Genomic DNA, 13,382 nt, shown 5'->3' on the forward strand with positions numbered 1-13,382 from the left:
CACCTCTTCCTTTCTAATTTGGATGACTTTTATTTCTCTTTCTTGCCTAATTGCTCTGGTTAGGACTTCTAGCACTATATAGAATAGAAGTGGTGAAAGCAGGCATCCTTGCCTTGTTCCTGATCTTAAAAACAAAGCTTTCACAGTCTTTTACCACTGAGTATATCAAGTGTGAGTTTTTCATATACAGCCTTTACTATGTTAAAATAATTGCCTTCTATTCTTAATTATCATGAATGTTATCAATTGCTTTTTTCTTTTTTTTTAAGATTTTATTTATTTATTCATGAGAAACGGGGGGGGGGGGCAGAGGCTGCCCTCAATTGCTTTTTTCATTAAGATAAGCATGCATTTTTTTTCTTTATGCTGTTAATATGGTATATTACTCTGATTACTTTTCATATGCCAAACCATCTTTGCATTCTAGGAGTAAGTCCCACTTTGTCATGGTGCTGTTGAATTTGGTCTGCTAGGATTAAGGATTTCTGCATCAATACTCATAAGAAATACTGGTCTGTAGTTTTCTTGTAGTATCTTTGTTTGGCTGGCTTTGGTTTCAGAATAATGCTGGTCTTACATAATGAGTTACAAAGTATTCCCTCCTCTTCAACTTTTTGGAAGAGTTTAAGAAGGACTGGTATAATTCTTTTTAAAAATATCTGGTAGGGGCCCTGGGTGGCTCAATGGCTGAACATCTGCCTTTGGCTCAGGTCATGATCCTAGCATCTTGGGATCAAATCCCACATCAGGCTCTCCAGGGGAAGCCTGCTTCTTCCTCTGCCTGTGTCTCTGCTTCTCTTTCTGTGTCTCTCATGAATAAATAAAATCTTTAAAAAAATAAAAAATAAAAATATTTGGTAGACTTCACCAGTGAAGCCATCTGGTCCTGAGCTTTTCTTGTTTGGACACTGATTCAATCTAGTCATAAAATCTATTCATATTTTCTATTTCTTCATGACTCAATCTTGGAAGGTGGTATATTCAACTACATTATCCAAGTTTTTGTTCTATAATTGTTCACAGTATTCTTTTATAATCCTTTCTATTTCTATAAAATTGGTAGTTCGGTTTCCTCTTTCATGTTTGATTTTAGTTAAGCCTTTTTTTCCCCTTAAATCTAGCTAAAGGGGGTGTCTGGGTGGCTCAGTCAGTTAAGTCTCTGCCTTTGACTCAGGTCATGATCCCAGAGTTCTGGAATCAAGCCCCACATGGGGCTCCCTGCTCAATGGGGAGCCTGCTCCTCCCTCTCCTCTGCTCCTCCCCCTTGCTCCTGCTCTTTCTCTGTCAAATAAAATCTTTTAAAAAATAAATTTATAAATAAATAAATAAATAAATAAATAAATAAATAAATCTAGCTCAAGGCTATTATTAATTTTGTTGATCTTTTCAAAGAACCAATCCTTGATTTTGTTACTATTCTCTTAGCCTTGTTTTTCAGAAGTTGAGCACCCTAGCTAGCATATGCTAATTATGGCTGAAGAGCACAGATGCCAGTTACTCATCTAATGCTGGTCCGGGATTTGCAAAATTTAAAAACTTCCCCAAGCATCACAGTAAATCCTACCCTCACATTTACATCTATGACAATACCATACAATTCATCTACACAAAATTACATTCTAAACCTTCATTTTACAAATGAGGATGCATTTAATAAGTGTTAAAGACCAACTTTCCAAACAACCTTGAATTCTGAGGATTACTCACATCCTAAAATCAACTAGTTCAGTGCCAAATGACACTCCTGAAACAGCTAATCATCTTCATTGGAAAACCTCTGAAAAGCTTACATTCTATTGGTTCTCAAGTTACATTTGTGAACATCATCAGCATTCCAAAAACGGACCAAAAACTCTACTGCTAAAATAATGGTAATATTTTTCTAATTTGCAAAAAAACTTAATGGATACTAATTTCAATTTGCTTTTCTCCATAAATGTATGCATCAAAAGAATATATGTTATAGCAAGTGCTGACAGAAAAATATAAGTGAACTGTTAGGTAACTCCTTCATTGTAAAATTTATAATAGCCAAATCACGTTTCATAAAATAGAACAACAAATGTGCTAATGATCATATATGTATATCATATTTACATGGTACTGTAATGTTTCCTCCAAAATTATATAATTACTTGTTGTATGAATTGAGAACATCAATAATTTCATAGTGTTCCTTAAAAAGCATCATGACTTCTAAGAGTTTTACAACTGGGAACTAGTAAGATACTAAATTCCCATAAAGCATGGTTTTTTAAAGAAATGGTTGAGAGGCTGACATAGCAAAGTGTTACCAAAGGAAAAAAAACAAAGCTTAACTTTTTAAGCAAAAATATGGTGCCTAATAGTTCTTTGTGAGGAAACTGAAGGTTGCCAGCTAACTTCTCTAATGTGAAGCCATTCAAACTAAAAAGTGAGCTTCATCTAAAATTTTTAACTATTACCATCAACCAAAGCAAAATTTTTTCAGATTCTGTGACAATGGTTTATAATTTGATTTTCCCACAAATGAAACAAAATCTACAAATTTTTCATTTCAAAAGGTTAGCAAATAGCAAAACATCCAACCTTTCCTACCTCAGGGTCTTATACAAACTATTTCCAATACTTAGTATGTAGTCACATTGACTTTTTTCCCCCATTGAAACAATATTTTACCATTTCCTTCAAATATCAACTGTATGAGCATCAGGGTTGTATTTCTACTGTTAAGTGAAAGAATTCATGTCCTGTTCTTCCACAACATATACCCTTCTCTTGTGTATGCAGAAATAAACAATGAATTCTCCTTTTTGATACTAAACATTTTGACCATTAGGCATTAAAAATAGAAATAATCGATTGTGGTATGTACACAGAATGCAATTCTCTACAGCAAAGAAAATGAACAGCTATAGAACATAGATGAATTTCACAACAATAACTCTAAGCAAAAGAAGCCACAAAGAATGCAAACATTTTAAGTCCATTCATATGAAGCTCTTTAAAAGACAAAACAGATGACATCATGCAGAGATTCACATTTAAGAAGTAAAAACAGACGCCTGGGTGGCTCAGCTGGTTAAGCATCTGCCTTCAGCTCAGGTCATGATCCAAGTCCTGGGATCGAGTCCTGAGATCAAGCCCTGCATGGGGCTCTCTGCTCAGGGGGAAGTCTGCTTCTCGCATTGCCCCTCACCTCACTTGTGCTCTCGTGTTCTCCATGCTCTCTTGCTCTTTCTCTCTCTCTCACTCTAATAAATAAAATCTTTAAAAAAAAAAAAGAAGTAAAAACAAAGAAAAATGAGGATGTTATCATAAAAATTAGACAATGGGTACCTCCCTCCAGGGTAAAAAAGGGGAGTGTGATCAGGAAAAAGGTGCTTCTAGGATGCCACCAGTATTCCCATATTTCAACCTGTGGTGAGATGGGAGTTTGCATTATCATTATTCCTCAAAACCATACAGAAATATTTAATGCATTCAACTGTGTCTATAATATCTAACCATTTTTAAAAGGAAGAAAATGAGAATAAAGCAGCCTGCCATTTAAAACAAGACTTTTGGGGGGCACCCAAATGGCTCAGTCAGTTAAGTATCTGCCTTCAGATCAGGTCATGATCCCAGCATCCTGGGATCCAGTCCCTCATTAGGCTTCTTGCTCAGCAGGGAGTCTGCTTCTCCCTCTCCCTCTCCCTCTGCCACTCTCCTTGCTCATTCTCTCTCCCTCAAATAATCTTAAAAATAAAGAAAACAAGTTTTGTTTGTTTTTCTGGCTACATGAAAATGTTATAAAAGCTGGCAAGTAGTTGCTTACCAAGATAACACTCACACTAAGCAAGTCAACAAATAAGCAACTGTTAAAATCTAGACTCATAGTCAACCTGAGTTAACAGCTTCTTCAGTGGACATGAGATGGTATCTGGTATTGTGTATTACTCATATTATTAACATGTACTCCAGCTGCTTATCACCAATAAAAGTTTGGAAAATACACTTTAGTCCAGTACAACACTTATCACTGGGGGCCTGTGATAAAATTTTTAAACAATGTTTCCCAGTGAATCCTTAGACCAAGCCAAATTTGGAAAACACTGTTCTCAACCATACATTGACAAATCGCATATCAAGTCATTATTCATAAACTTCAAGTCAGGGAGGTGTGGAGTAGAGGGTGCAAATTAGAGGAAGAAAAAAATAAACAGGAATGCTAACAAAAATATACTTCATAATTCTCTCAAATATCACAGTTGTCACCAGTGCCATCGGTTGCCAACCAGCCATAAGCCACCCAGGAAACAAGAAAAAGACAACTGACAATTAAATTGCTTTCATGGATATCAGAATCCTAAGCATCATTTAAGTAAAAATGGTAGAAAACAGTTTTCTAGGTTTTCAAAAATAGCATGCTAAGTATACTTCAAAGTATCAATCTCCTGAACCAGAATATTTTTTTAGGATGCTTCATACAAAAGTCCCCACCATCACTACAGATACATCAGTAGAGAACTTAATTTTAAGCCAGGTACTCTGTTGAGTACCTGACAGGACTTTTTTCCCAACCAATCCGCAGAACAACTTTCTCAAGTAAAATGAAAAAGAAAAAAAAAATGTATGGAAAAATATTAATTTGTGCTATCATTCCAGTTTCTCTATTTCAGGGGACTTGCTTTCTATACGTATAGTAACTGCCTGAATAAATGAACCAATTTCCGTACCCATTATCTCAGCCTCTAGTCCTCCCCCTAATTTATGCAGAATTTCTGAACAAAAAGCTGAGCATGCTCAACGACCCATACAATTTGAATGGTAAGCATGAAATCTGGCCAACTATGTTAATTGTGGAGGAGCATGGGACACCAGATCAAGTTATACCATTGCCCCTGGTAACTGTTTGTTTGGTTTTTTTTTTAAGATTTTATTTATTTATTCATGACAGACTCAGAGAGAGAAGCAGAGACACAGGCAGAGGAAGAAGCAGGCTCCCTGCAGGGAGCTGGATGTGGGACTCAATCCCAGAATTCCAGGATCACGCCCTGGGCCGAAGGCAGGTGCTCAACCGCTGAGCCATCCAGGCGTCCCATAACTGCTTCTTTAAAATATCACTCCAGGGGTGCCTGCGTGGCTCAGTCAGTTGAGCGCCTGGACTCTTGATCTCTGCTCAGATCTTGATCTCAGCTCAGGTCTTGATCTTAGGGCTGTGAGTTTAAGCCCCACTTTGGGCTCCACGCTAGGTGTGGAACCAACTTAAAAAAAAAATAAAATAAGAATAAATAAAATATCACCCAAGCTCTATTCCTGGCTTTCTTTTCTATACACCACACTCTCTCCCTTGGCAAATGCCTGCAACCTGCCTTTGGTTACCCACCATGCTTCACTTCTTGGTCTCATCCATGTTTTTTTAAATTTCTCATAATACTCAGTACTTTCAATATATTATAATTTCCTTAAATGTTACGTTTATGGTTTAGTGTCCATCTTTGCTGCAAGAATATAAACTCCTCCAAAACAGGAATCTTTAATTTACAATGTATCACAAAATTCTAAACAGTGCATGGCATGTATTATGTGCTTAATATTTGTAAGAGGAATGTACACATGACCTCTCTTGGTATAATCTTCTACAGAGCCTCTGAATGTGGCCACCCCTTAATTATGATAAAAAAAAAAAAGTTAAGACCTTACACTATAAGTATTTTATGTGTACATTAAAAAAATGATTAAATATTATAAAAGAAAACAATTTGTTAATATATATAAACTCTGAGTGGTAGGACTCTATATAGTTTTTATTTTCTTTATATTTATCAGTAGGTTTTAAAATAAAAAAAATAAAACTTCTCTTAAAAAGTCTATTTCAGGGCAGCCTGGGTGGCTCAGCGGTTTAGCGCCGCCTTCAGCCCAGGGCATGATCCTGGAGACCCTGGATCGAGTCCCACGTTGGGCTCTCTGCATGGAGCCTGCTTCTCCCTCTGACTCACTCTCTCTCCTCTCTGTGTATTCTCATGAATAAATAAATAAAATCTTTAAAAAGTCTATTTCATTTATATAATGTATACCAAACAAAAGCCTAGAAGAAAATACACAGAAATCTTAACCAAAATCGATTCCATTTGTTCAAGTTTTCTAAGTGAACAATACTTTAGTACCAAAAAAAAAGTTAATGAGCAAGAAATAAGGTCTTAGAATTCACAAGTCTATTCACAATTTAAAAATGAAATGTTTTCTTCTGAAGTAAAATGTGCAATCAAAAAAGTGTGAAAAAAGGGCATATCTTGAGCTGAGAATTAAGAAATCCAAGCTGTCGTTTTTTTCTCCATAAAGCATTCAAAAGTTTGCATCCCACACCAGAGTCCTTTTAGATATTATTGCTATAAAGGTCAAAAGGAGCAATCATTTGGGCTCCGAGGAATGTACATCAGTTGACAATAACTCACTATGAACCTACAAGCAATAGCCTGATGAACTGTGATGCCATGGATTGCTAGCACCCCACTTCCACTGGCAAGGAGCTCAGAACTGTGTTCATGATGAAAAACATGACCAAACCAATACCAAAACTTCACATTTTGAGATCTAGCTCCTAGAACCACTCCAGGGATCAACTCTGTATTAACAGTGTTCAATTACAGGACAGAAACTATTAAGTAAATTAAACAGAAGAAAATGTTTGACAGAAATAACTAGTAAACTACGATGGAATAACTATTAAGATGGAACAAGGGGTGGCAAGGAGCAGGAGAGAAGAATTCTACATTTTATATAGGTACAGTTTATAGCATGTCAATTATAATAAAGAAGTTTTAAAATTTTTAAAGTAATTATTAAACCATTATGGGAAATATTTTTCCCCTTCCCCCCCTTCCCCTTTTTTTCCCTTCTCCTTTTTTCCCCTTGGTCCCCTCCCCAAGGCTGGGGTTTCTCACTGGAGAAGGTACGGCTGCAGCACACTAGAAAGAATTTCACCAGGCTATCTAAACCAAAGTTGATCCAATGTTGCCAGGCAAGGAGGAAGCAATGGTCTGGAGTGCAGGCAAGCCGAGGCTGGTGGGCAGGTACTCCAGACACTGCTGTGGGCACGAGGCCTGGAATGCACAGTATCCATATCAAGAGAACAGCAATACAATTCCCTGAGGTAGACAAGCCAAAACTGGTGGGCCCATATGCACAGGTAGTCAAGGCACTGAAGGCATTGAGACCTAAGTGCAAGATATCAACCTTAGAAAGGCGGAGGCACAGTAGTCCCAGTTCTGAACTGGGGCTGCAATATCACTGAGGGCCTCTGTATTTTGGACACATGGCTGAGGCAATCACCAGATGTCCTCAACCACATGGGCTGCTGACGGATCATGCAACAACAAGAAAAGGAAAACACAGGTCACAGGAACCAGGAAGAAAAAAACCCTTTCTCTAATAAGTTCCCTCTAGCACTCTGTCCCCTCTAGCAGCCTGTCCCCTTCAGGGCCTGACAAAGCCTAACATCATGCTCTTTGTAAATGAGAACTGCTAGAGTCCTGTCCTTTATTGTGTATCAGGTATTGATGGGTGAGTATGAAGCAGAAAGAAAATAAATTGACATGGTTAGCTTTCTGTTCATGACAGTATTTAAATAAAGCAGTGTTTCTCTCATTTAACAGGGGAAAAAATAAAATAAATATATGGCCATTAGTATGTTATTAAGGCACAGAATCTAAAAGAGCACTCACAGTCTCTTTGAAGTATCATTTATTTCTTAAAGCCACACAAACTTCATATTCTATTCTAGGCTATTATGCATGTATGTTTTAAAATAAAAATGTTTTCAATTACACAACAATTGATTGTTATTTTTATCAACTTCTAGAGGCTGCCCCATTCTCTGATGTGGGCCCCTCTCTCCACCTCCAAAGTCAGATGATATCTTTCACATCACATTATTCTGAACTCCTCTTCTGCTTCCTTCTTCTAAATACGCTACATGGATAATCCAGGATAATCTTTCTCCTCCAAAGTCCTTAGTCCTCTGCAAAGTTCCTTTTATCACAGAAGATAATATACTCACAGGTGCCAGGTATTAGGATGTAGACATCTTTGGGGTCACTGTTCTGTCTAAAATAGTAATTATTGGGACGTCTGGGTGGCTTAGCAGTTGAGTGTCTGCCTTTGGCTCAGGATCCCAGAGTTCCCAGATCAAGTCCCACATTGGGCTCCCTGCATGGAGCCTGCTTCTCCCTCTGCCTAGATCTCTGCCCCTCTCTCTGTGGCTCTCTCATGAATAAATAAATAAAATCTTTAAAAAAATAAATAGTAGTTATTCTTTTTCTCATCAAATTTTCAACCTATTCATTTATATTAGTATGGAATCATGGATTGCTATTTTATTCAATGGGCTATAAACCATTATAGTAATTATTTGATGCCTAATTATCCCCAACTTGGCTCAAAATGGCTTATGTCTTTTTGATAGCTCTCCATCATTCTTGAGCCCTTCTTTGCTTCCTGACAAGATTTTCCAGTCTCATCTTACAGTTTTCCCACCTATACCCTAAAACCATCAATTTCTTCAAGGAGAATATCTTTGTTTTTTAAGAATCTTACACTAAAGTATTTGGTGGGTATAGGGCATCACATGAACAACTTACTCTCAAATGATTAAGAAAATAAAAAGATTTCTATACTATTCTTACAACTTTTCTGCATGTTCAATCTGTTTGGGATTCTCTCTCCCTCTTCCTCTGCTTCTCCTGCTCATGCTCAGCTCATTATCTCTTTCTAAAAATAAACAAATCTCTTTAAAAAAAATCACTGTGGTTTCTCTCAGAAACCCTGACAAATTGATTTAGCTTTTAAAGTGTAATTGCAAAGACTTTTAAGGAAAGTTGTAATATAGGGATCAAAGTTCTAATCCTGGTTCCACTGTTTACTAACTTAATACCCTTGTAATTAGCTTCTATTCTTTATACATTATTCATTATATTACTATCTAATAAAATAGGGTTTTTTTTTCTAATGTTAAAAATGCTCACTGGAAAGTATAAAGAAAATATTGAGCGGCGCCTGGGTGGCTCAGTCAATTAAGCATCATACTCCTGATCTCAGCTCAAGTCTTGATCTTGGGTTTTGAGTTCAAGCCCCATATTGGGCTCCATGCTGGGCATGGAGCCTACTTAAAAAAAAGAAAATATTGATTACCCATAACGTTAACATTCACAGATAACATTAGTGTTTGTCCTCATGTGTTAGTTATCACAGTTCGTTTTAGTATATCCTTGATCTCCAAACCTCACTTTAAGCTCTTCTTCTTTACTGCCACCCAGTTAACCCATACTGAACCTAGCTCATCCAACATACAAGGCACAAAGGCAACAACCTTACAATATATTTCAATATATTTCATAACCCGTTGCTAGAATTTCTTAAAATCTAATCCTTTATTCTACACCATTCACTTTATTCACAATGGTTCTGCTTCTCTGAACCAACCATGAGTAACTGTTTCTTCTACCATATTTTACATCATTTGTATCATATTGTGTTATGATTTGTATGCTTTTTTGCTGAAAGTTATATCAAACATTTACCCTTTGGAATAAAACTTCTCACAACATTTACCCTTTGGAATAAAATGTTAATTGCCATTTATTATTCCATTATATAGCTCAATCATGGCTTTTTCTAATGATTCCACAACTGTCAATATTAAGATGAATCCAACTATGGCAGTTACAAATAATTCTAAGATAAATATAAATATATTTACACATTTCTGATTATTTTATTAGGATAAATTCCTAGATGTGGAATCACCACACCAAAGAAACATTTTAAGTTTATACATATTGCCTAACTGCTTTCTAGAAATAATGTTTCTAGTTACACTTCCAAATAAGTGTGCATTTCATTGCACTGATTATCCTTTCCCCATCTTAGTTGATATTAGGTAAAGTTATATGATAAATATAGCTGATGTATATTGAATGCTTACCACATTTTTGGTTAAGTACTTAATATGCATTATTTTTTTAATCCTCAAAATACTATCAATAGAGATCGATTATATAATCTTTCCATAAAGAAACAGATTTAATCAGTAACAAAGTGTTTATAACAGTGCCTACCATATACCAAGAACTTTATAAGTATTTGCTCTTATTTTCAAGTAACTTGCCCAATGACACCTCTTATAAAGTAGAGCTAATATTCAAATACAGGTCTGCATCATCAAATTTCCAGCCTTCCCAGAAGATCTGATAATTGTATAAATTTGCATTGCTTTGAATTACTGGTAAGGTCGAAACTGTTCCTATGCCTATTCATGATAAAATCATAAGGCTAAATATTTGAAAACTTACAAGAAAAACTGAGAAAGGTAAACTTTTTTATTATTATGTTTATCATTAATATGTTTATTAGTGATAATTTATATACTCACATCAGTTTCCATTCCAATCTTATTACTCATGGATCCCTAAACCAGATACAGTGCTAAGTATGGTTTTCCCTAAGCCTTTCTCTGTAACATCAGAATTAAGTCCCCTCCAAAAGCTTAAAATAAAATGTTCGGGATGCCTGGGTGGCTCAGCAGTTGAGCGTCTGTCTGCCTTTGGCTCAGGGCATGATCCTGAAGTCCCAGGATTGAGTCCCACATCTGCTCCCCATGAGGAGCCGACTTCTCTCTCTGTCTAGGTCTCTGCCTCTCTCTGTGTGCCTCTCATGAATAAATAAATAAAATACTTAAATAAAAATAAACAAATAAATAAATATAATGTTCTATTTTCTATTATAATAGCCCAGTATATATATAACATGATACCAGGAATTCACTAGTATAATTAGAAAATCATTTAACAGTATACTGGAAGGACACTACAAACTATTCATATTTAGGATAATCTGACATCATAAAAATAAAAATGACAAAAATGTTTTGGAACTAGACAGAAGTAGTTGTAGAACACTGTGAATATACAAAACGCTGCTCCCTTGTTCACTGTAAAATAGTTAATTTCAGGTTAGCTGAATTTCACCTCAAAAAAGCTTAAGCCTTTGGGGATCCCTGGGTGGTTCAGCGGTTTAGCGCTGCCTTTGCCTTTGGCCCAGGGCGTGATCCAGGAGTCCCGGGATCAAGTCCGGCGTCGGACTCCCTGCATGGAGCCTGCTTCTCCCTCTGCCTGTGTCTCTGTCTCTGCCTCTGTCTCTGTCTCTCTCAAGAATAAATTTTTTAAAAAATCTTAAAAAAAAAAAAAAGTTTAAGCCTTTAATGCTTACGATAAATGTTGGACAAACATGTAAATTACAAGCACAGTAACTAGGCCAATAAATTATTCTTTAACATTTTATCAGGTGTTTTATATCTAAGCAAAGTAAAAATTCAATTCTTATTTGTCTCTCTCATGACTGGATTTAAAAATATTCATCCATCACAAGGTGGTACTTCTCCTTGGAAATTCATTCCCTCTTTAAAGTTTAACAGAGTATATCGGTCATTAGAACCTGAACTAGAGTCACATTCAATCAAACTTCAACAAATTAGTTTGAGAAAGCATTCTAAATCAAATTCTTATAGCTGACCAGAAGCTCTCTTACTTCAATAAGCAGAATATCCCAAAATTTCAGTTGTCTTCTCAATTTATATTAATGTGGTTATGAATATATAAATGTTCTAATATCCAAACATTTTATAGTTACTGATACTCTAAAGCCACAAAATTAACACTAGTCCTCCTCAGACTTTATTGAAGACTAAAATAGTTAAAAGTCTGATTTCCTCAAGTAGGATTGTATCATTGAAATAATATATTTCCTTTGTATATCATTGTCTTAAGAGGAATGCAAAGGTACCTATGCAAATACCTGATCATGTTATTTCCTGCATAAAATTTATCAACAGATTAAACAACTTTCAGAATAAAATTAAATTGTAGCTTAGCAGAGAAAGTTTTCATAAACTGGCTCTACAACTCCAGCTTCGTCCCTTGCCATTGCTCCTCAGTCTTTCTTCTCTAACCATATGAGCTTTCTCTTCTCACAGCCCCTCATTATATAAGTGCCTTCTCTACGCCACCACAATACAAAACTAACTGTTCATCACTCCCATTACCTTTAAAACTCCTTGAAGTTAGGGATTATGCTTTTTCTGATTTCTATACTTAGTACCTGGCACAAAAATCAAAGGCTGTTATAAAATGAAAGTATGAATATCCATTATTAGGGTCTAAAATACTATGGCTTGTTTTTCCTACATAATGGCAAAAAGGGAAATTTATATTGGGCTGTATTTTGCTTTACTCTTTAAAATTACAATGCAGTCATATTAGTAACATAAATAGATAATAATTTTGTAGATTTTTTTTTAAATCTAGTTCTTTAGGTATAAATTTAGTCTGATTACCATGGAAGCTCAGGATCAGCTCTGTCCTATCTGCCCTACTAAAATGGAGCATTACTGCAATAAATATTTTTAAGTCCTAAAAGCAGATTTTGCTTTAACTAGAAAAATACAACATCATTTTGTAAATGAGGAAATGAACTGAGAGGTAAAGTTATGTCAAATCACCCAGCTAATTGGTGGGCAAGTTTGGTACACCCACATTCCCTTAATGTTGATGCTTACAGCTTCAATATAATTTTATTTCCATTTCAACCTCATAGGCAAACCAGGCAATGCAATTCATAGCACTTTTCTCTTTTTCCCAGTTATCAATCTAGTGAGTACTTCGATCCTTAATGTTTGCTATATTTAACTGGTTCCTTTAAGATCTGGCCTGTGACTTAACACAATTCCTTCTCCCTATCATAAACATTTAATGAATATCTACATTTGCTGCATATTAAATACCTCTAAGTCGTTCCACTGGGAAGAAGGGGAAATTGGGAGACACACGAGTAACACTAACACAGTCCCTTCTTTCAGAGTGCTCTACAATATTATTTACAATCTGGTAAAGTAGTCTTATCTTTTTTAAATTATGATTTTTTTGGGTGCCTGAGAGGCTACGTTGGCTAAGTATCCCATTAGTGATTTCGATTCAGGTCATGATCTCAGGGTCATGAGATTGAGTCCTGCATCTGGCCCTGCCCTTAGCATGGAATCTGCTTTTTGCTCTCCCTCTGCTTCTCAACTTGCCTCATGCATACTCATTCTCTCTCTCTTTAAAATAAATAATAAAATTATTTTTAAAAATTATGATTTTATAAATACATAGTATTAGAAATATCTAATTACTTTCCATTATTAAAAGATACCTTATTTGTCCCACTAGAAGATAAGGTCTATGAGGGCAAAGATTAATTAGTCTCTTTGGTTCACTGAGGTACTCTAAGTGCGTAGAACAGGGCCTCTAATAAGAGGTACTTAAATATTTGTTGAGTGCATGAATGATACAACTATTAGGATCCAAGTAGTAGGATGCAAGTAATGTTTC

At 35.8% G+C, this 13,382-nt stretch overlaps 1 protein-coding gene across 5 annotated transcripts in view; it reads right to left on the reverse strand.

The window, feature by feature from the left end:
• RNF13 (ring finger protein 13) overlaps positions 1 to 13,382 on the reverse strand; it is a 201,226-nt gene that overhangs the window by 134,090 nt on the left and 53,754 nt on the right. The gene's annotated exons all lie outside the window — the stretch shown is intronic.

This window comes from Canis aureus, chromosome 22 (genome assembly GCF_053574225.1).
Source record: "Canis aureus isolate CA01 chromosome 22, VMU_Caureus_v.1.0, whole genome shotgun sequence".
NCBI classification, from domain to species: domain Eukaryota; kingdom Metazoa; phylum Chordata; class Mammalia; order Carnivora; family Canidae; genus Canis; species Canis aureus.